We start from the raw sequence: 24,680 nt of genomic DNA, 5'->3' as shown, positions 1-24,680 counted from the left end.
CCCTGAACTCTCCAGTCTAAGGCGCTGGGCTACTCTTCCCTATATAATCCAACCATTTTGGTTACCTGCTTTCTTTTGTACTTGAGGCATCTTGGCTGCTACACCTGGTCCCCTGCTCTCTTCTCTACCTTTCCCTCCCCTCTCTCCTAACATGGCACACCTCAGTCTGGTCATGCCCACTCTGGACTCTCCTTATGCTCTCCACATATCTATAATAAACCTTCCCCTCCACCATACCCGGGACCAGCAATGCTCCTTTATCTTTTTGTTTCTTTTTTTTTTTCATTCATTAACATTATCCAAAGAGAGGTTGGCCCTGAGAAGATCCTAAAGCTCTTGGGATATGTGTGTTTAAAAGGCCAGTTACGAGTGTCACTACTTACGTGGGGGCCCTGAGTCATATTGGATAATTTAATAGTGGGATTTACCCTGGGGGCTTTGGACCACATCGTATGAACTACAGCATTAGACAGACTAGTGTCAAAATATCAGCCACATGAATGGCCAACCGTGTCTACATGTTTGAGCCCAAGCTAAGACTTAGGACCTGACAGTTCAGGCCAGCCGGCAACTCCCTGTACTTGACGTCATACACTGTTTATAGGAACATTTAGCATTGCAAGTGGACAACTGAAAGCTTGGCTTTTATGACTTCCCTGGGCTTTGCCACGTGACTCTCTTCCCATGCCTGATTTTAGGGTGTTTCCTTTTGCTTTAAGAACACATAACTGGAAGATAACAGCTTCTAGTGAGCTCTAGGAATCATCTGGTAAGTTATTGAAGCTGAGCCTGCTCCTGAGGTCCCTCAAATGCACATGGTATCCGATGGAATGTAGTCCAGGAGACCCTTAGACAGCAGTCTAACAGGCAGAGAAGTAGGGGTGATTGTGTGGATTTTCCTGGCTGTGCAGAGAGAATCTTCTCTTTGCCTGCACTTGATCATCAGAGGACGGAACCTGGAGTTTAATGACTCATCTCTGCTACCACACAGTGAAAACCCAAGGTTTTCTGCTCTCAGTCCCACTCCTGAAAGCTAGCCTGCCTGAAACTACCACCAGACCACTTTTGAGAGCCATGTGAAGCTGCTTTTATTTTCTTCCTTAAGCCTAATCGTAGCTGAGATGCTTCCACTTGGCTATGCTGTACTGTCTCATGGGTTCTTTAGAATGGATAGTGTGTAAAAGAGTTTGTATATATAGTCTGACATAGTCACAGTCTGGGCTTGGATTGTCACTACTGCCACTATGATTTTTTAATGATTTTTTTAGTGGTTTCTTATTATCAATTTTTATTAAAGCTTAAGTTGAGAATCAAACAATGACACGCAGGTGTTCATGCTGTGGGTAGCTTGATTCTGCCTCTATTTACCACCTCTCCCTCCTCAGTAGACCATAGCATCATCAGGTCTCCCCAGCTGCCCGGGACTCTTAACTCCGGAGCTTCAGCTACATTTGTGAGCTTACTTCGGATTGTCTGTGATAAAATATGCATATTTCCTGAAACCCAAAGTATTCTCACTGAATATAATAAGTGGAAAGTTATTTTAGAGGAAATGAAAATCTGAGATTAATATTCTCTGATGCCATCTCATCCCCTCAGGACAATCACTCACTGAACTACAGCAAAGTAAACTTGCAAAATATGGGAATTGGTTTTTCTGCTCAGACATCTAGGATGAGAGAACTTCTGAAACTATACAAAGCCAGTTTTGGGGGTCTGATGCCCACCTCCTCACCTTACCAAGTAGGAATCGGGCCTTTTTGGACCCAGAAAGTCAAGGAAATTCATGACAGGGTACCCAGACAGAGCAAAGCAAAAAGTACAAGTAAGAGGTGGTTGAAAACCAAGCCACTAGATAAAGTTACTGACAGCTGCTAGTCCTGGGCACAATAAATTACATCATCACTGACTTAAGGGCCCTTGATGCTCATTCCTTCTTCTCCTTAGTCTATAAACTCTTCTGGGCTTTCCTCGGTGCTAAGCAATCTAGCTAGACGAGGGGCATGTCCCGTTGGAGTCACAGTTTCAAAGAGTAGAAAACATGACATTTAGTTCATTCCAGAGGAAATTTTTCCAAAAATACAGAATGGAAGTCTTGGCGATTGGTTATTGTATCACCATTGCTCAGGAGAACAAGGAACCTCTTCTGGTAAGGACACGTTCCCCATGACCGTTGGGCTTAACCAGGTTTGAGGACGATGGGGAGAGATGATAAAACAACGTAATACAAGGTTTAGGAGTTAAGTGGCAAATGAGGGGCACAAGCCAGGGAGAGATCACTTCCGACAATGTACCTCTCATACCCTCTAAATTGTCTTGTAGTAACGACCTATCCCCAGTTTATTCAAACACCCAAATGGCAAACCCTCCCCAAGCATGAGCGTAGATCCCTGGTGAAGCTCCTTCCCAGGCAGAGAACTAACAAAGGCAGGCAAGCAGCGGCTCGCCCACAGGCCTGTGCCTCCACCCCCTCAGCCCCTGACACTGGCACAGTATAAAAGGCTGCCTCGCAAAACTTCCAAAGCCATAAACACTGGTGGTTTTTTATTCTCACCATTTTGGAGTGGCTATTAAGTCTGATGTTGGCTTAGCCTTTCCCCCTATGGCCATATATTTTCAGTCTTTCTCTTCTAGTAACAGAAGCAGTTCTCTGACAATTAGGAGGGCTACTGAAGGCTGTGCCTTGACCTTCTTATTTCGAGATGTGATAAAAAGAGCCCTTTAAACCAGAGGTGGGGCAATGGATCTTGGCTGGTCCTTGGCTTTGGTGTCTGCTGTGCATTGTCTTTAAACAATGCATTTGAGATAAGCCTCAGTTTTCTTATCTATATAGTGGGGAGTGCAAGACTTAACTAAACCATGCATTCCAACAAAATGAAGTATGTGGTCAACAAGTGGCAGAGAGTAGTATCAACATGGTTCTAAGTTCCTGACAACCAAAGGGTTAATGGTTATGCACATTTAAGATGTTTGTATCCAAGATGCAGATTCTTGCTCCCTTGTCTTCCATCACATGCTTTGGTCCCCACATCTCCAAGTAGAGGAACAGTGTACCAGAAATGGGCAACTCTTAACTGGATCCATCTCTACCAAATACCATCTTTTCTCATGTTCTATTCTTTGTTATGCTATAACAACTTTATCATCACAGAGGAGAGAAAAATAAATGTAAATACAGTCTTAAAATAAGAAATTACAAAACCTATTTTCTTAGTATTCAAGTAAAAGAATATTCCCTAATATCTGTTTTTGAAATTTTTTTCTTTCATCCTGATTGAAAATAGAGTGGACAGGCATGTGAGACTTTTTGATATGATGGAAACATTTTGAAAAAGGGCTTGAGAGATGACTACATAATGATATATAGTCATCAAAAGGTACAGTTACAAGGAGGGCAACTTGTATCTATAGATAAATCTATAAAGAAACTTGGCCTGAGTGTTGCAAATAACAGAGGAGGGGAAGAAAATAGAGGAAGAAAGAGAGAAAAGGAGGGAGGAAGAAAGGAAGGGGATCCCAACAAGTTTTTATTTGAGGTTTAAAAAGGACTTCCTCAACCCCCAAGGTATGTGATCTAATTTCTTGGAATTTAAGATTTGAAGCTTTGTAGGATTGTTCAGCTCTGGTACTTTCTACTTAGTCTGACATCAGTATAGAAAGGAATGCTGCTTGCAGAGGAAGTGGTGGTGGTGGTGCACACATTTAATCCTAGCACCCAGAAGGCAGAGGCATATATCTGTGAGTTCGAGAGTAGCTTGGTCTACAGAGAGAGTTCCAGAACAGGCTCCAAAGCTACACAGAGAAACTGTCTTGAAAAAATCAAAACCAAAACCAAGAAAGGAAGGAAGGAAAAGAAAGAGAGAAACGTTTGTTCTGTGAGCAATCCTAATGTTTTCTCAAACCCTCCACTTATCAATACTTGTTCTTAATCTGTATCTGGCTTCAAGGAACAGAGAAATCAAGGGAGGCAAAGGTTGACAAAGCCGAACAAGAGCCGTGAATCATTCTTCTTCGACGACATTTAAATGCCTAACCACAGGCACTGGGCAACGGAGCCTTCTCTAGTCTGCTGCATCTTCCCGTGTAGACACCACATAAGAGAAATTGGGTCTAGCAAGGTGGCTTTGATGCTCACTGTGTAAAGGATAAGGAACCTGATAAAATGGAGACGTGATTGGCCAATTATTTATTTGCCACATTTCCTCAGTGCCCGAGGCTCTTCCTAATGCCTCCTTCATCAGGCACTGAGCCTTTTTGGCTCTCGAGTCTCTGCTGGGATCTCTCTACAGTTGGCATGTGATCCTGTAAGCACTCATTTGATTGCCTTGTGTACACCGGGCTAATGTGTCATCCTTTCTAGGATTCATGCAAGTTAATATCTGGCATCCCAGGAAATAACCGCTAGTCTCATAGAGAAAGCATGAAGGTTGACAGGTGTGAAGCTTCTTCAGCTCTCATTAGTTGTACTGAAGTGCACCCATATGCAAGTTAGCCAACCCGAGTGCTTTATCATTCTGATGGGACTTAGGGAGAATCCATTTAAACCGTCAGAAGTTGCAACAGAGGAGCTGGCTAACCAGAGTCAAAAAAATGTCTACTCTGCCTCATGTGCAACTGGTTTAATTACTTCATGCTGTAAAGAACATCTTGGGCTCTGTTCAACAAGACAGTGGGAAGTGACTGGAGGGGGAGGCATGTGTGTGTGCCTTTTAGGTCTAAAGCTCAATTCAATTCCATCTCTGAAGATCACACATTATAAGTAACCCGAGGATTTAGTGATTGTGGCCTGGATGAATTCTTCTCCTTTTTCATCTTATGATTTGATGATGGTATTATTGTTATTATTAATATTTATTATTATTCTTATTGAAATGCATTCTCACACTGAAACTCAGGCTGGCCTAGAATTCATTATGCAGCCCAGTCTAGTTTCAAGCCAGTGACAATCTTCCTTCCTTAGCCTCCGAATGTAGGGAGCACAGTCCTGTTGTAAACGAATGTTCTTAGCTTTGATTTCATTTACTGCTCTTCGTGTCTAACTGTCACAGAAGGAAAGGCTTATTCTTTTTCTTTTTCTTCTTAAATGGTGGCTGAGAGGTGAGAAAAGGCAAAAGAAATATCGAGTGTGAAGCCTTGAGCTTCGCTTCTCACCGAAGGTCTTAAATGGTGAAGGATCCCATATTTACTAATATGACTTGAATATTTGGGCTCTCTCTAGAATGCATGCTGCTACTTAGTTCCCAGTGTGATGGGATGCTGGGGTGTTAGGATGTCAGTAGGTCAGGAGGGCTCCAACACTCATGAACAGGTTAATGACCTTATAGGACAGGTTAGTAAGCCACACACCTCTTTATCCCACCCCCTGCTTGCTGTTGGATGAAGAAGCCTCATAGCACCTATGAGGACGACATCCTCCCAGAGTTCATTGCTAAGGCGATTTCTCAGCCCCCAGCACTCTGCTAAAGTACATCTCTGCTCTCAGAGCCCTTCATGGGGATGCTCTGTGACGGTGGCACAGGAGAACTAAGACATCGTGACCCCTGCCTTTTCCTCTCCACTCCTTTCCTCTGTTCCCTGCTTCTTAGCCCCTGCCCCCCAGCCTCTAAGTAAGGCTGATGTACCCAACTACTTATTCCTGCCAGCACTTAAATACACCTCTCAAATTATGGTTGTTCTCCGGGAGGCGTATCTTTAGTCCTCCCAACAACTGCTTCTAACCTGCCTTTCTTTACTCCTGTCTCCTTGGCTGGCTGGTTCTCTGTCACTCACACTCAATCCTAACATGACACCTTCTTTCCCCTTGGGTCTTTGTTCCCGGTCTCTAACCTGTCGTTTGCGAGCACAGTTATATTAATGCCGCTCACCTTGTTTATTGCGTCCAGCTAAGTTGCGAAGGCTGACATTCTCCACTAGCTGTTACAGCCCCAACAGGATGAAACAGATAGCATTTATCTCTGTGTTTGCAAGGTCTAGCACCTTAACAGGCACCTTGCAGGTGCTAAGCAACTGCCCAAGAAATGAATAAACACGGCTCTTTATAACTATCCATCAAGAAATAAAATAATAATGGAACATTTGACCTCAGGTTCAGAGAATATCTTTCCCATATGCAAGGTTTTCAAAGCACAAAGAATAACACAGTACTGTACTTGGTTGATCAAAGGGCTTTATGTGGAAACCGATCGTTTAGAAATAGAGCATTGGTTCTGAAACGCAGAGGTAAGGCCCAGAACAATGAGAGATTGAATTCAAAATGAATAGAAACAAAACAAAACAAAACAAAAAAACTTAGAAAGCAACCCTTTCATCTACTGGGACTAATTGACGTCGTCTTTTTAAATTTTATTTTTCCTAAAGGAATTTTTTCACCGAGGATCAAGTAAGGCTATGGCATAACCGAAGGGACACTAGAAGGGTGATTGGGAGAAAGAAAGTAGGCCTGTAATTTCCCAGTCATCCCAGCCCCATGGAAAACACACATCATGACAGCAGCCCTTGGCCAAACCCCGAAGGCTGCCGGTACTCTGGAGCAGATGCCCACAAGAATGGAAATATAATGGAAATCAAGAGGAGATTATACGTGCGGCAAGACTTGAAAACTAACACGCAGTCTAATGAGCACATTATGACTGCGGGCTCTGCTTGTTAGCTGTTGAAAATATTTTCACAAGGCGCTGGGTATGGCAGGGTAATGCCAGTTATAAAATGCCGATGCTGAAAGGGAGCTCTGTGTATGCCAGGCTCAAGCAAGTCACCTGGATGATGGCAGTGATTAGAAATGTATCATCTCGCCCAGACTTGGGTGTTCCATCACAGACACACAGGTTCCACAGAATCCAGGAGGAAAGCGGCAGTGTCAGGCTGCGAGGAGAGGAGGGCTGTCAGAGAGCTACCAGAGGGATTCCTGGGCTCCTCTAATCCACAAGCCCCAGATGAAGATCTGCCTCCTACAGTCACCAGGACTGTTCTCGCACGACACCTGCAGCACTCTGTAAGAGCAAGATTTTACCAGACTCGACCGTGGTGAAGACACACATGTGTGCTATGGAAATAAGAGGGACCCCAGTAGATTGTCTCATCAAACACACCATTCTCATGCAAATAAAACACTACTGAAATTTTCTGGATAAGTTTCCTGAGGTCGAGAGAGGTTAAAACTATTGGCACATCACTTAGCTGCTTGGTGAACATGGGTCTACATGATTTGGAGAGGTATTTTAGATACTTATTTTAAAATCAGTAGTGTCATTATGTACACGGTAGTAGTATGGTCTCTTTACATTGGGCTGATTTATAGCTACGGGGCTCATTCACATGTATTTCCTCTCTTTGATTGAAATACAATCCTGGAACCAATCCAGAATGGGGAGAGCTCATCTCTGGGGGTTGTGAAAGCAGATAGTATACTTTCCACACTGGGTCTACTAACACAGAATCTCCCATTCATCTGACTTTCTGGGACTGTGGATTATGTACTCAGGACCAGGTGAGCATAGCCACCTTAAAGCACTCCCTTTTATTCCTGTCCTGCAGGGTCTGCGCTAAGGATCAGCTGCCATTTCCATGGCTCTGAGGTCAGAGATTCTGGGAGGATGCTTGCAAAAGAGCAGCACGCCCAGTTCCAGACTCTCAGGGAGATGTCAGGCAAGGCTTCGCCGTTAGAACTCTGCCCCAAAGCCTTTCCTTCTTGTACTCTCTGTTTAATAATATCTCAGATATTATTTTGTTTACTCACTTGTTTCTTGAGGCCAACTTAGCCCTCCCACCTCCAATTAAATGCAGCTATTTAAAAATAAAACAGCATGCCACAAAAAAATTAAAAGTTAAATAACATCATCTGCCAGAGATGGAAAGGTGAAAAATACAATGGAAAGAAACGCAGATTGGCAGAAACAATGAAACAAAGATCTTCTCTTTGATTTAGCATGAAGAGAAAGAGGGTTGGAAAAGAAGTGACTTCTTCATGTGTTAAGTCAGTTTTTTTTTTAAGTTTGCACATTTAAACTTTTAAAGAATAGCCCCAAGGACAGTTTGCCACGCTTACCCTGCTTGGAGGAGGCAGTTCTGAGTGTCCTCAGAATGGGGGCCAGAAGACACTTGGAGGGCAGGTGACTGGGGTCAAGAGGAGGTCTTGTTGAAGGGGATTGGTTTATGTAACTCCCTTGAACAAAGGTGTCTTTGGCCACCTGGGCACTGCCTCCACCTAACACAGCCAAAACTTCCTTATTAGGTCTTCATGGACGGCTTGCAGAGCCAATTGGGAAGGGGAGAAAAATATTTGAAGTTCATCAAGGGTAGGGTCCAGAATACTAAGTCCTTTCCTGACTGCAAAGATGAAAAGATAAAGTCGCTCCCTCATCCACCGTGGAGTTTGCCGTGTCTTTGACAGGCAGCATAATTAAGATCTAGCATAAACACACAGCCTCTGAGGACTCTAAAAGCTGACTAAATGGGAATTTGCTCTCTTTGGCTTTTCTTTCCTTTATTTAGTTTCTCGGTGGAAGCTTCACTTTGAAGCAAGGCCGGCCCTAGGCAAAAGTGCGGAGTCTGCGAAGCGCGGGCATACCTTCCGCGGGCTGCTGTCCTGTGAGTGCGGTCAGCCACCACCGCCCACAGAAAAGCGTGCCTCCCATCTGTCAACCCTGCTTGGCCCACACTGGCCTTTCAGCCTCACTCCCTGATACCAAGGCTTCTCAGTACTGTGTTGGCCAATCACAGTGGAGCCGATGCTACAGGGCGATATGAGAGGGGACCTTTTTTTTTTCCCATAAGGGTCCTTTCAGAGCCATGACCCACTGCAGACAGATGATTATGATCACATTTGAGAGCAGAACGCCTTGGCTTGCCGTACTGGCATTGGACAGGACAGCTATGTGGCTGGGATGGCCTGAACGTAGCTCTGACAGAGCTGACTGACCTGAGTCCCAGTCTCAAATCTTCCTCTTCTTAGCTCAGTAAACATGAATAACCCTAAGTATTAATTCTTCCTTCAGCAAAACAGACCATCGGGAAAAGTAAATGAAATCAGCATTGTTACATAGTCCTTGAGATTTCATAGCCATTCCCTAAAATGCATTGTTTAGCCTGAAAAAACTCCTATCTGAAAGCTTCGGGTCAGAAAGGTTTGACATTTGTTCCCTCATCCCCTGCCAGCATTTTGAAATATTTTATAGACATGATGAGATAACTAGCGTAAGGGTGAGACCCAAGTCTGGCCACCAAATTCATTTGTATCATATATGCCTACTCAGCAATCGATTCCCTCCCCTTCCTTTTGTTCTGACATAGTATTCATTTTTGACACCTCGCATCCTTCTTTATTTCCTAGTCAATGGTCAAAAGGCAATACACGAATTAATTATGACACACAGAGCCGACTCAACCTTCAGATCTGAAATGACAGGTAAATAGCACCATTTGAAAGGGGCACACTCCTCGTCCTCAGAAATGCTTCCATGTCAAAGGGTTTCTGTTTACCCACGGTGCACATGGCGGCGGGAAAGGGCGACTGGTAATCACGCTGCGGCTCGCCCCCTTCCCACAGACGCTCGCAGGTGCTATCACAGGAAAAAATGAGCATCTATCTTCCAGTTTCAAATTAGTCCATAATGGGTAATTTCATGCAGACATTATTTCTAAACAAGAAATTCCCTAAATGCTAATTGCTTCTAAGAGCTGTTCAGTTAAAGGGGATAAATATTTCCGCTCATTAAAGGGGGATGCCATTTTCCTAGTTAATGCAAGGAAGCTGCAGACGGGGTAAGGAAAAGGAGGTCAGGACTCTGGAGAGCAAGTGGCACCTCCCACACTGAAGTGTCAGACTGGAGGGCTTGGCATGGATTTGGCTCAGAATCAGTAGATGTGACAATCCGGAGAGCATCCTTCTGCACCCGACAATCACTAAGTCCTCAGCACAGCAAAATGGTTAGACAACTGTCAGTGTCAGGCCCCGATTAATAAGGAGTAGAGGTCCTACTTTCTTATTGACACTAACAACTTTTCGGCACAGTATTCAGAAGGGAATTGTGACAAACTGGAGAGCAGTCTCTGTATGACTCCAATATCGGGGTGGCGGGGCAGCTTATGGCTTCTGTTGACAAATGCCATGTTAATGGTATAGATGAGAAAAGAAGCCGTCCTTGGGGAGGACAAGGTTGCTTCGGATGCTTCAAGACCACGAAAGACAGCTAGAGAGGCCAGAACCAGAGATGCCACTGAAACACTTGGACAGGGACAGCCCTTAATAACCTCTACTGAACATGCAACTTGCACATTCTAATTGCTATTTCCAGGCTGTGTGAGACAAAACACGGAAACACTATATCTCACAAATCAATAGGAGACCAAAACAGAAACACTATACCTTGCAGGTTAAGGGTTCTGTTTGGAGTTAAGAATAAGTTTGTCCTGCATTAAATCCTTGCAAGTTAAGATATCTATTTATAATTAAAAAGCTCCTGTTTGTCCTGGGTCAGTTAAGGTTTCTGTTTGTAATTAAAGATAAGTTCCTGTTTCTCAGGTCTGATGTAAACCTCTTGCAAGCCCAGTCACATGATGTACATCCTTCCTCTTGCTCTGTCCCTTTCATTGTACCTTTCCAACAATGTGTAACAGCTAAGACTCTATCCCTGGGTACACCTTATGTCTCCTATAAAAGGGACTTCAAGAGGCCAGCGGGGGCCACTCTCTCAAATCGCAACTTGGGGTGAGACTGTCAGTTGGCCAGCCATGGGTGCACCCCCAAATACAGCTTGCTTTAGTTGGACACTTGTGGATTTGGTCTTTTCTCCTCGAGGTTTTTAGGTTTAAGAGTGGAGGAGATATGGAAGAAGCAAGACATCCTTAGACTCTTGAGGAAGTCTCAACTAGTGAGGGGAAACCAAACACCCATCAGATACTTCTGTATATACACACACAGAGACATACACATACATATTTACACACACACACCCCATTACACGTTCTCACTCACACACACACGGGTCAAATGAACTCTTAACGAACACGTGGCAAGAGAAGCACATACCGTAAAAAGCGTCTGTGTGGCAAGCAAGGGTTACATAGACCGGGAAATTGTGCATGCCTCATCCAGAACTGGTAACGGAGCCAAGAGCAGCAGGATGGAATGTGAAGACAGAAGGAAGAAAAAGAAAAAGCAGGTGGTGTGTTCAAAGCCCTGAGGAGGAAGACGCTAGAGGGATGGGAAGAAGGAGAAACTGAGCCAGTGTACTTGGGACCAGGAGACAGAGAAGAGGTGGTGGGAGATGAAGTTGGGAAGTCACACGGGCTGGTCGGGAGAGTTGTATCATGTAGCCCCTTGTAGGACTTTAATCTTTATCCAAAGAACAATGACTCAGAGAGGCGAAGGGAAGGGTGCACAAAGAGCATAGACCAAGAGTGGAAGTGGGCAGATGAGTTAGGTGTCTCTCCTGGCTCTGGCTGGTACAAGAAGATGGTGTCAGTTGAGACAAAGCCCTTACAGATGCCCTTGCTCCTATTAACTCTACAGGCATGGCATCCATACTATCTTATTTCTTTGTTCTCTGCTTTCCCTCAAATCCTCTCTGTTGTTAAATATAATAAAGTAACAACAGTGGCTAAAACATACTCTTTAAATTTTTGTTTATTTCTCCCCCCCCCCCGTGTGTGTGTGTGTGTGTGTGCGCGCGCACGCACCCACACATGTGCATATCCCCTAGAGACTGAGTTACAGGAGGTTGTGAGCCACCCTGTGGTGCTGGGAACCAAATTCAGGTTTTCTGCAAGAACAGCAAGTGCTCGTAACCACCGAGCCATCTCTCCAGCGATTTCCCCCCTACTATATAGATCCTTATTCATACATATGTCTGCAGTACTGGGCATCCTATTTCTAAAGAAATGACTTCTGTTTTGTTGTCATTGTTGAGATGGAGTCTTATGTAGCTGAAGTTTTCCTTCAAGTCCTGATCCTCTTGCCTCTGCCTACCAAGTGCTGAGATTCTAGGCATGCACTACTGTGCCCCAGCCCAGCTAAAGAAATAATGTCTTGTGTTTTGTCCTCTTTTTTCCTTTCTTCTCAACCTTCTGGAACATGGCTTTTGTCTCCATCACTTCAGTGGCACAGTTCTCCTGATGGTCATTAGTCATTCCCAGCTATAAGTGGGGCTCCCTTGAACAGGGAGCTACATTAAAAGGCATGACTCACTTTTATCTCCTTGAATTCTCTCATTCCTTTAATTTTGGGGCTTTGCATTCCCTTGGCTCCTCCATCTCATCACTCACAGCTGCCTTCGAGGCTTTCCCCAGCCCTTGGAACTTTCAATTTGGGATTTCTGATGATGGGGGCTGTGTCTGGGTCACTTGCCAGCAGAATCTGACATGACTCATTGGGGGATTTCTCCCTTAAATTCTCCTAAAATTTACTCGTGAGCCTCAGATCACCTAGATGATCATGTTATTTAATAGATTCACCACTGGGGAGAAACAGGGCTAAAATATGATCTTTCCCCAAGATGATTCCTTGCAAAGGGGCTTTCTAGTTGGTTACCTGCAAAATGTTCTTGCCATGTGTTTACACGCCAGTCTTTCAAAACATGAACTAAGAGATTACCATTTTGTTTAAAAGCAAAGCACAAACATCTCCCCTCAACAAGGAGAGGATTCACAGTCCGGGCACCAAGGTCCGTCTTTACCATGCCTTCTTCTGCTGCTTGCACATCCCATGCTTGCTATAATTTCCCCCCACTCTCCCCTCCCCAGACCTCAGGTCAGCATAACCGTGTGCTCCACTCAGGATTCTGTAATCCTGATGTTTATTTTGTAAAATGAACATTAATTTGGGAATGTCTTTAGAAAAAGAGCAAAGTTGCAAAGACACCTGGATATATAACTTCTTCCATGTTCCCTTATTGCAAACCTCTCCTCTCCATAACTACAATCTAGTGTAAAATACATGACATGAAGAATAAGCTATAACTGGAGAGGCAATGTGTAGTCCTAGAGCTCTGGATCCCTTCAGTGTGTGCCGTGCCCATGCATGGGACAGGATGCTGTGCTGAATCTAGTTCCCTTGCTTTTATAACTCCCGCCCTGTGCCCTGTGGCTTTATATCAATGCAGCTTTTTCTCCATGGCAGTTTCCTGGTTTTTGCAATAGGTCTAACTCCTATGGTGCTTCCTTCTCCTCTTCTTACTCCCCCTTCTCCCTGCCTCTGACTTTTCCTCTTCTCCCCCCTCCTCCTTCTTTAGTGAAAGCTTCACCCAGTATACATATGGAATGACTTTTCCTTTCTGGGCTTGTATTTTATCATTCTAATTTGACCCTCTTAGATAGCTCCACATCACTCCCCTAAACCAGAAGCAGCAGCATGCCCCATTAAGGGAATCATTCATTTGAAAGCCTATCTTTTCCCTAACATTCCCTTGCAGAAGAATTACTGATGGCCTGACTCTCCTACCAGGTGACCATCTATTCAAATCAACCCGCCAGAACCAGTACAACTTACTCCGTTTTAAAGTTTGCCACCAAAAGGAACACTCTGGAAACAAGTGTGCGATTTGCCAAGTTGCGTCTCCCCAGCAGGAGTTCTATGTGGCAGGTGTGTGCCACTTGAAGCATTGGCGTCGCCCATGCTAGCGGCAGAGCTTCAGATTTCATCTGGGTTCAGAGTGGTCTGGTGGGTGACACATCTACTGTAATATATTCTTCAATTAAATAGGTAGATCGAAATAGAATTTAAATATTCAGGAATAATAATTGATGGGGAGAGGAGCCCTAAGCGATATTCCTCACTGTCTATCATTTTTCTATTCTTACTTCTCAAATTTAGGGCTTATTAACATTTTTCTAATATTTCTCTCTAAGCAAGCAGAAAGGTGCACGCAGAAGTGAAACCAGAGAGTTAGGAAGTTATGGCAGGCTGCCCCACAGGACCCTGTGTCTACTTCCCTTGATTTCCTTGCCTCTGGATGTTTCTTAGGGACAGACCACAGTTGGGAAGAGAATACGTTGTTTGTAAATGGACTTTACGGCAAAGAAAGGAGAGGTAACTGAGAAGAAGCAAAAATTGGAAAGGAATAATACATATTTATTAAGTACTTGTCCTAACTTATTAAATATAGCTTTGCGATGACTAGAGTTTTATACTTTTATCTGATAAAAATGCCCTCCATCCATTTCCTGAAGATATTACTACTATAGCTCTCATTCCACAGACAGAAAAGCAAGAATCAGGTATCATATGTCGGTATGAAGTCAATAGGAAGTAGTGGGGTCTAGATTGAAACCTGGTTCTCCTTTGTTTTCATGGGCTCACTTTGTACCATGAAGGGCAGGAAAGCGGAGACAAGAAGAGAAAAGGCGAGGAAAGGGAAGAATATTTAAATTTCAACTCCTTATTTAATTCTGCTCCTGAAGGACAAAGATCTTGGTGGCGCTTTCAGCACCAGGAGGGGCGTTTTTTTTTCCGCCCACCCTACCCACTTCTAAAAGCCAGAAAGAACATGGTTTTCCCAATGTTCTTGGAGAATCCAGGGAGTGTGGGTGTACAGAAAAGAAAGATTTTCCTTGCCCTGTATGCTTTCCCTACAGCAGAGTGGGCAGAAGCAAAGAGACAAAATGGAGAGCCCAATTAGAGCTGGAAACCTCGCAAGACAAGGCTCCTGCAGAAGCCCTGGAAATGGCGCTGGTGTACAACAGAACTCTTTCCATAACAGCGTGCATGTTGACATGGATATTATCATGCAAATGCCTGTTAACAGACTCTTACCTCCTGGGGTAAAAATGAGTCACCTTAAAAGAAAAAAAAAAGGCAGTAAAGCCCTCCATGCAGATTTATGTGACCTCTGGTAACCGCTCCCAGGGAGCTGTTATATTCTATTGTGTGAAGCCAGCTTTGGAGAAAGACTCCAGACTTCAGAGTGTAGGCAACTGCTCTTTGTGGCTCCCGAGGAGCCATTAGAATCAGTGAGGTGGACAGAGCATGTCCTCTTCTCTTCTCAAGGAACCCTCCAGAGCCACATGGAGCTGTCTCGTCTCCTGGTGCCGCTGGTTGGGACATGTTTTAAAAACACCTTCCTGCACTCATGCTAAAGGCATCGACAGGGCCACAGGTACCTAGGAGAGGAGAGAGAGTGGGCTTCACCTCAAGCGGGGGCCACCAGCCTCTGCCATCACCCCTAAGCTAGCTTTCAAGGTAGGGGCGATGGCTGATTCTGGGTAGGGTGTGACATCATCCTAGCCATTGCCACAGTTTTCCCTCACAGGGAAACAGAGTTGAAAAGAACCTACAGAATGCTCAGGACGCTTGGGTTTGGATTTCCTGGTGGTCTGCAGATGCTCAGGGCCAGAAGACACAGGCAGCACCCATCAGCCTGTAAGGCAGGCTATGCGATGTGTGGCCATCTTCCCTGGTTTCTCACTTGTCCTCCCCTTCAACAGAGTTATGGGCAGAGGAAAGACTTCCATCTCCACTGCGAGAAAAACAGTATTTAGAGCTCGCAATTCAGTGGCAAGTGGCATTCATCCTTCCCTTTTGGCGGTGACAATGTGAGGAGTTGAAAAGCCTGGTTCCCTGTAACATGTACGCAATGCTCCATCGGAACTGTCACTTGCCCTTGCGCTCCGCGCGACCGTGAGACACACAGGGGCACAGTTCACACGTCAGGCTGTCTGTCTGCTGGTTCAAGAACACTGGGAATCCAGATATTCGGGGGGAGAAAATATTTTTAAATACAGCCTACTCCAGTCAAACTTTTTAAAGCATTGTGTAAGTTGCACAAAACAGGTTTGCTCCCTTAAATAGTAAGAGAAAACCAAAAGCAAGACAAGAATTCCCTTCTCAGTTTCTAATTATAGGATCTGAGATTCGCTGTTGATATTTTGGGTTCAATTTCTTTTTGGTCTATGTGCTGTGTAATCGCCAAGTCATTTGTTTATCCTCTCAGTACCCGTCTACTAAGAACTTACTGCATGCCATTCCACCGCTTGCTACACACGGTTTGGACTTGTTCATGTCCACTGTAATATAAGTGTGTGCTATGCTATACACAAAATATACAGGTATGAAAAGGTACACACATATGTACTCAGAATATATAATACGGTTCTGGTGTTAAATACAGTACTAAAGGGAAATAAAAAACACACAAAAACCATGAACTGCTCTGGCTAACACATCATGAGCCTTTTTTTTTTAAAGGATGCGGTGCTTCGCCAGATAAATTCTAAGGATTTTTACAGAGATTCTCTCTTTAGACACTTGGGGTTTACAATCCAAGCCAAATGCATCCTCAGGGCCACTTATTGATATGTTATAGACACAGATAAAGAGAAACCTTTGGCAGGGATGTGACTGGCCATGAGACTTTGAGTCCTGTTCTAAGGTTTGGGGTGAAAAATGAAAGACAAAGGCATATTTTTTCACTGGCTTACAAATAAAGGAAAATCCATGAGGTCGTTGAATGTCTGCCCTGCCAGAGATGGAGAAGCAGTCCGTGTTCAATACTGAAAGCATTTGATGGAGAGGCTGTGTTTACAGACAATGCTTGCCTGGTAGCAATTTCACCACTTGGGGCTTAGGGTGTGTGGTCTTTGTGGGGATAAGGTAGGGAGGAGGTAACAGAGGGGGATGCTAGCAAGTGCTTGGAAGTCATGCGTGTTTTCTTCACATCCATATCCCCCACACTCTGCCAGCCCTAGCTTCTAGGTATGGTGCAAGATGACAGAGGCAGTGCTGGGATGCAGACGTTACAGACACAGCCCCTTTCTTTTCTATTCTGAAGGATGCAGGGACTTCAGCATGTATGTGTCTCGGGTTGCTTTGGGGCACAGACCATCTGAAGGCCCATTATTCCTCTCTCTATTTTGGTTTCTCCGTGTTAAAAATTGATGCTCTGGCAGTTGGAGAAGGCAAGCGTGTGCATTTTCTAAGTCAGAATCATGCAGAGTCAAACATCATTTTACCCAAATAAAATTTCTGCTTTCCGAATTTCAGCAGGCACGTTCCTTTTTTTAGCTTAAAAAAGTTTCTGGTCCGTATTAACGGTTTCTTTCACCAGTGTGGTCTTTTCCATTTTTGCCAGCTGTGGACTCAGCCAGTGTGACTTCTTTTGTGCCTGACTTTAAACAGTCTAAGAAACAGACAGCATTCTGCCATCAATCCATGCAGAGAATGGCGCTGACAGAATAGAGGCCCTGTGCAGGCATCAAAGCCAGGGCATGGCTTCATCATATCCTTTTTTTTTTTTAAAGCTTGCTTTTTATTTTGTCTGTTAATAACAAAAAATACACCCAAAGAGCTGAAATAGAAGTTAAATCAAGAAACCAGCCAATGAGTAAGTCAGACTCCTTGATGCTATTTCTTTATCTGTAAGCTGTAATAGGATAGAACACCCATTTAAACATTTAAGGCAGGAATACACGGGCAACTGCAGCAAAAATAAAGCTGGCTAACACTTATTAAGAATGTATTATGTCTCGGGCTTTGTGCTAAGTACGATCTTTTAAATAAGATCCTTCTGGGAATGGAACAACTTCAAAAGCCCCATATTACCCTGCTGGTATCTGAGCAAGGATTGGAGGAAGCCTTCACACTACATGTTCTTAAGTACTTTTTAATATTCCCCTTAAGGATGAGGTACCAAAGAGCATTGCTGGGTTCGAAAATATACAGATGAAACCTCACGGTAAGTTGACTTATCAACGGCAGCTGACTACAATCTACATAAAACAATTCAAAGGGAGCAAAGCCAACTTAAGGGCCTGTAGTTGCTGTAATAGCCGTCAGAAATAGGGCACTGAAAGCAGCAACCCTAGCTGAGAGATGGTGTTGCACTCTTTAAGTCCCAGTACTCAGAAGACAGAGGCAGGGGGATCTCTGTGAGTTCAAGACCAGCCTGGTCTACAGAGAGAGTTATAGGACAGTAAGTCTATACAGAGATATCTTTTCTTGGGGAGGGGGGGAGATGATAGATAGATAGATAGATAGATAGATAGATAGATAGATAGATAGATAGATAGAGAAGGCTGGCAGGCAGGAAGGATAAAAGAAAGTAAGGAAGGAGGGAGGGAACGAGGGAGGGAGGGAGGGAGGGAGGAAGGAAGGAAGGAAGGAAAGAAGGAAGGAAGGAAGGAAGGAAGCCATCTACCCTGAAGGAGGACTGTTCCATGGGTAATAATAAAATAAGCAAAATTGCCTGGGCTGGCCGGAGGAGAAAAGCTGGAATCTGCTCTTGAACTTGTTTGGGGCTAGCTTCAGCTCTCCTCCTACAAGTCAAGGAAGATGTGAACTTAGCTTTGTGGACACAAGGAATTGGGTAAGAGCCAAGTGGCCCCTGACTCTTTCGTACTATTATTTAGTACTCCTACAGACAGAGCTGTGATGAGCTGGCAACTGATGCCTTGGGCAGGGGTTAGGAAGAAGAAGAATACGGATGTCAAATGTTTGTAGCCGTTAGCCTTGTCATTCCTTTTGAGGTCAGTTCTGCTCAATCAATGCCCACACTCAACTCGGATACAGTGATAAACCACCTCCCATGCTTGGCAAAGGACGTGGTATTTCTGAGACACAGAAGTCACCTTCAGAACCACGGATCTCAGTGCTGTGTGGTATGAAGTACAGCAGTAATGCTACAGCCCACAAGGCCAGCATGAGCCGCACAGGTTGTAACCCCAACCTTCCATTGAGGAGCAGAGCTTGCTAGAACGCACAGCTCCGTATTCACCCAGGTGGAGCAGCAGGGCTGTTTATGAAAAGGAAACAGTGTGTGTCACTTCCAGCTCTGTAATTAAGAAGCACTGTTCCGCGGCCATGGTTGAACTGTGGAAGAGAAGAGTGCTCTGGTACCATAGGCAAGGCAGCCCCGAGGACTGGAGCGTGCCACGAGAGATGAGCACCTTCTATGTCTCTGATGATACAGGTTTTGTTCTTACTAAAACTGACTGTCTTAGGGTAAAGAGACACCATGACCATGGCAACTCTTACAAAAGAAAACTTTTATTTGGGGCTGACTTACAGTTTCCGAGACTTAGTCTATTACTGTCATGGTGGAAAGAATGGTGATATATAAGCAGACATGGTGCTGGAGAAGGAGCTGAGAGTTCTAAGTCTGGATCCACAGGCAGCAGAAGTGAATGCCACACTAGGCTTAGTTTGAGCATCTTAGACCTCAATGACCTCAAAGTGACACACTTCCTCCAACTAGGCCACACCTACTCCAATGAGTCCACACCTCCTAACAGTGCCACTCTCTATGGGCCAAGCATTCAAACACATGAATCTATGGAGGCCTTTTCTATTGATACTACCACATGAACATTGCCTTTAATAAATAATGCATAAAATGTTTCGTAGACTCATTAGATGCTGAGGTTTGCAGTTTGGACTGCTGATTTTCTTTCTATATTCCCAGCCCTGCCTCTTCCACACAGTATTGCACAGCCTCATAGAACAGGGTTTGGGATCTTCTCTATTTGACCCTTGGTTATAATCATCTCTGCTTTGCAAAGATGCCATGTGAGCAAAACAAGCGAAACAAGAAGCATGCCTTATTGTTTGCAAGCAGAGGACTTGGTAGTTAGTCAGTGCTTCATCCCTAGCAAAGAGGCTGGGACTACAAGAGCAGGGATTAACAGAAAGGGGTGGCCTTGCGTTGGAAATGAAATTGTTCTGATCTGCATTTGCTTTCTGAATGATTTAGAGGGTTCTAAGACCTGGCCTTAGGACTCCTATCATCTCCATCCCATATGTAGGTCCCAGTAGGAAGAAAAGCTTTGAACAGAGTATAAAGGAAAGACATATTTGATAACCGCCTAGTCCTACTCCATTTATGGATTGTGTTTCAGTTTCTTTTGGTGGTGGGGGTATGGAGACAGGGTTTCTCTGTGTAACAGTCCAACCTGTCCTGGAACTCACTCTGTAGACCATGCTGGCCTCGAACTCACAGAGATCCACCTGTCTCTGACTCCTGAGTGCTGGGATGAAAAAGTGTGTGCATGCCACCATGCCAGGATCCCAATTTTTTTTATCTTCTTCCCACATCGGGGCCTTCAGCGGGTAGACTGCTTTCAAGCTAATCAGTTTATTTCTTCCTCCAGGGTTCAGCAACAGATTAAGAAAAGGACATGCGATTTAACTTATTCCAATGAGACTCAGTCTGGGAATTATCAGTGTATATTTGGAAAGAAATAGATGCTCTGCTGTAGCAGGGATGAGTTACTGAGAATAAAGAAAGGAAGCCACGAAAGACCTAGAAATACTGGATTGCATCTTGTGTTGACAAGGAAGCCAATAGAGAACACAGAGCCAAGAGGAAAAGCACCCAGATACAGCTACTATATTAGCTACTGTTCTCTATTCTTCCTGGTTATAGGTGGCAATAGATTTCCCTTTATTTTTTACTAAAGCACATTAGAGTCCAGCAATTGCTATTTGTAAGAGAAAGAATTCTATCTAATATGAGAAGCAGAAACATCCCTCATAGGCTTGATCTCAGAGGCATTAAAAGCTGGTTTTCCCAAACTAGAAATTGAACCATGGCATTCTTGTTATACTGGGGAGAGAGAAAAATATCAATGAGAAATTTGAAAAGTTTGAACACCTTGGGTAAGGAGAGTTCCCACGCTACATTCTGAATTTCCTCTTCTGTAAAAAGAGGGATGGGATTAGTCCATGAATATGTTTTTTTAAATAACATTCCCTTTACCCTGCATAGCTTGTCATATATGAAAAAGCAATGGGCAGGCGTTATGATGAGGTAAACATAAAATAAGTTAGAATTTGGTATCACACATCAACCTACCCGTTCCTCCTAGACCAGTTCTCAACCTGTGGGCTGCCACTGTTTTGGGGTGGCATACCCGAGATACTGCCCATTTGATATCTAGATTATGATTCGCAAACAGCAGCAAAATTACAGTTATGAAGTAGCAACAAAATAATTTTATGGTTGGGATCACCACAGGACAAGGAACTGTATTAAAGGATCACAGCATTAGGAAGACTGAGAACCACTGTCCTAAACCCTGAAGTTTGCAGAGTCTAACCCAGTGTTTTTATGGGAAATTTCAGGGCCACCATTCAATGAGTTAATCTCTGTCTTAATCTCAACGTCAAATCCCAATTTACAAATAGGGGAGCTTTTTTTTAATTTAATGAATATTATAATAATTCTTCAAAATTTTATGCAATGTGTTTTGATCATAGACACCCCCGTCTCCTCTGTTAATCCCTCCCAGATACACCCCCACCTCTCTATCTGAACTATGGCAGGTTTTTTTTACTGCCAGGCAAATCTGAAGAGGGCTAACCCACGGTTAGCACACCTGCCTATTTAAACTGCTGTGTGAACTCTATAAAGTGACTATCTTGGGGATTTTTCTATTGATGAGGGGACTGTGCATACATTCAAGACATGGATGCTATCGGAGCATCCCACAGGGCCTGTATCTCAGCAATCAATCCATCTGACTTCTCCACTGCTTCCCCTTTTCCTGCAGGGCTGGAAATCAATTGTGTATTAGCTGCTTTCTAGGTCTGAATCCAGAGACCCTTGGAATGGAAATGCATATCGTTTCATCAGCTACATCAACAAAGGAAGAGAAAAAAATGGAAAGAAAGAAACTTCCTTAAGACAGTTTCCACAAATGAAGTACGTACTAATGAGTAGTTCAGTTACTGTCTCACAGCACCGAGAAAAAAGAAGACAAACAATGACATCCCAGTGACTATATTAAATCACATCATACGCGTCCATATAAGTAAGGGTGGGCTAGGAATTAGGAAGCCAGGAAAGAAAAACTTGGTATGTACGTAAATCCTCTAGCATACATGCCTTGGCAGGCAGGGTATGTAGTAGAGGGGGGAAAAGAAGAAGAAATTCTATTTTAAGAATTAAATATGTGAGAAATTTTCTTGTTCAGATTGGCTCAAAATACCATACAGGGCTGCATTAATGAAGATTAAGTATATTTAGATAGAATAATTCAAAAGACCTTATCAATTTGGCACTATTTTCTTTCAAATTGGAAAAAAAACACCTTAGTTTAGCTGGGTAGAGATGAATTCCCAGATTTATTGAAATAGTTTTGAGTTGAATACACTGAGTGGGAGTCACAAATCATGCGTTGCTGCTTTGGATTTTCTTGCTTGAATTGAAACCCAAATAATGCAAGCTCTCAATGTAGTATAATGCTCAGAAGAGACAGCAGTACACATTTTGATATTTCTTGCCGATGGGTGACATCCCCGTTAACCTTCTTTTCACCCCTTTTTGGGGAACAAAAGAATCACACTGGCAAATGCAAATGCGAGGAGACTGGCTGGCAGCAAAATATTTTTGGCAGCCGAAAGATACATCGCTCCCTATCCCAGAGAAGGTTAAAAGCAGGTGAGCAGGGACCACCGGGTCCGCAACCCTTCAGACGGCAGGAACTGGGTTAGCCTCCGACTTGGCTGTGCCGTCCATTTCGAGTTTACATGATTTAAATATATAATTAAGCTTGAAATAGAGGGTGAACAATTTCCATAAAAGTCATTGTTAAAATGATCAAACTACAGGAAAAGCAGGAGGAAGAGAAAGAGTGGGAGAGGAAGAAACAAGTATTAAGCACTTACTGTATACACTCCAAGCCGGGCTCCTACACCCCATTATTTCATTTATTTCCTCACACTCCTAAATTACTTTCCCAACTTAAAAGAAAGAAAAGCACCCCAAATGGCTTTACCGTTATTCCTACTTTTCCCCCACTTCACAGAAGAAGGAATGAGGTTTTGAAAGTTTAACCAGTTTGTCCAAAGTTAAAACCTTCTTAGCAAGTGAGTCCCGAATTGAACTCGATGGCGAATGACTCTTTCACCCGTGTTATTTCTGTGGTTCCTGGGGCCCTGTCACTGTTTTCTGTCGGACTGACACTGATCGCCGGCAGAAACTTCTGCACCGTTATCAATACAGGAGTCAGGAGGCTTTGCCTTGTGGCTGACTCAATTACTTCCGTAATCTCTCCGCTTTCCTCTCATTGAGTCGCATACATTGACTGATGTTCATCACCAGGCAGAGTATTATTTGAGGCACACTGTAGCCTTAAAATTGACGAAGGCCTTGCTGAACTTGTAGGATTTCTCCTCAGGACCAAGTGGGTTTGCTGATAAGCAAAAAACGCCTTCAGATATTGGTCGACAGTTTTATAAGAGAAAACAAGCCGGTGGTTTGGAACCCAACCTCCCCTAGCTCTCCCAGGGCCAACAGCAACTTTGTAAGGTCAGCAGGCTGGGCTAATGAATGGAGGAGCGGCCTTGGCCTCCACAAGGCTGAGGAGAGGCTGCACTTTCTCCTTGTCTTAAGTGCACACTGCCCTGGCAGCTAACTGCATTAACGAGTTTCCTGGGGATTGGACCTGGAGCTGCAGAGGGCTTGTTAAAACAGGGTTCAGAAACCCTTCTTACTGCAATGTCATCTTCCGCTCCCCAGTGGTGGACTCTGCTGCTGGTGCCATGTGGGTCTGGCCCGCAGCGCCCACTGGTCATCGGCAAACACGGCTCCCTTCTGCCCTATGGTGCCCCCAGCCTGGCCCTCACCGGCTCTCCAGTCTAGCACGTGACCCTTTCTCCTAAGACTCGCCGGGTGGAGGGTGGAGTGGGTTGAACCTGGTGGGCTGCACTGATGAACACAACCATCCTGCGGGGATGAAGGGGAAAACAAACAAAAACAAAAGGGAAGGGAAAAATCCCATTTACAGTGGGAGCTGATCGATGCTTCATCTTCTGTGGAGGGAGCAGAAGCGGCGATTTTCGCTCCAATCCGCAAGCATGGTCCTTTGTGCAATGAAAATGAAGAAACAGCTCCCTCGGTCTTGAACAGCAGAGGCATCAAGCGCGTCGGATGATCATAAAGAATGCAAGCCAAGAGAAGGCTTGTCTCTGTATTAACAGTAGGGTGAATAAAAGCTCTGGCTATGGGTTTGGTGACTCTCATCCAGTATAAACCCGGCCACCAAGCTAGGCGGGCAGTGTCTGTGTTGCCTGGAATCTGACAGCTGTTTGATGGGCTTCCTTATGTTTGCCTTTTCATCCAAAGCAGCCTTCCCAGAACAGGCCTTTCTTTTCTGTGAGCAGTTTTAAGCTGAGGTGAGGAAAATTAAAAGCTACCAATTCCTTGGTGAAAAGATCAGAAAAGTACCCAAAAGGCAGCTAAGGGGCCTTTTTGTCTCTTTAATTGCTCTCTTTTCGGTCTGCCTGTTCTCTTGTACTTTTCGGTTTTATTTTGTTTTTACATCCTTTTCTCTAAGTACCCTCGCTTCCCTTCCCTTGAATGTATGAGAATGCCTGGACGGAAGGGGCTTTATCCCAAAGGACTGCTCTTGGAGATGAAATTAGAGCCCTTGAGGTAGGATGAGGCATATTGCTTCCTACCTTACCAGGACTGCATGTGGGCATCTACGGGAGAAGAGACAGCTAGCTGGACTGACAGACTAAATCCTGTTCTATAGGCCAAATAGCCGTGGCAGAAGCGGGTTCCTTCTGAGAACACTTAGAACCATGTAGAAGACGCTTAACCTTCCCTGTTCTTTGCATAAATTCTAAGAGAGATCTTCAAGGCCTCCATAATTGCCATATACCCACTTGAGGCTCCTTTGTTTACTTTTTCTACTATCAGCAAGCAAGTTAAAATTGGGGCTGAAGGGATGGATCAGTGGCTAAAAGCACT

At 44.2% G+C, this 24,680-nt stretch overlaps 1 protein-coding gene across 12 annotated transcripts in view; it reads right to left on the bottom strand.

Annotated features, from left to right (window-relative positions):
- Tenm2 (teneurin transmembrane protein 2) overlaps positions 1–24,680 on the bottom strand; it is a 1,235,501-nt gene that overhangs the window by 441,629 nt on the left and 769,192 nt on the right. The gene's annotated exons all lie outside the window — the stretch shown is intronic.

This window comes from Microtus pennsylvanicus, chromosome 11 (genome assembly GCF_037038515.1).
Source record: "Microtus pennsylvanicus isolate mMicPen1 chromosome 11, mMicPen1.hap1, whole genome shotgun sequence".
In the NCBI taxonomy this organism is placed as follows: Eukaryota; Metazoa; Chordata; class Mammalia; order Rodentia; family Cricetidae; genus Microtus; species Microtus pennsylvanicus.
Note: the sequence above shows the minus strand (reverse complement) of the source record. Positions and strands in the feature narration are given on the sequence as shown.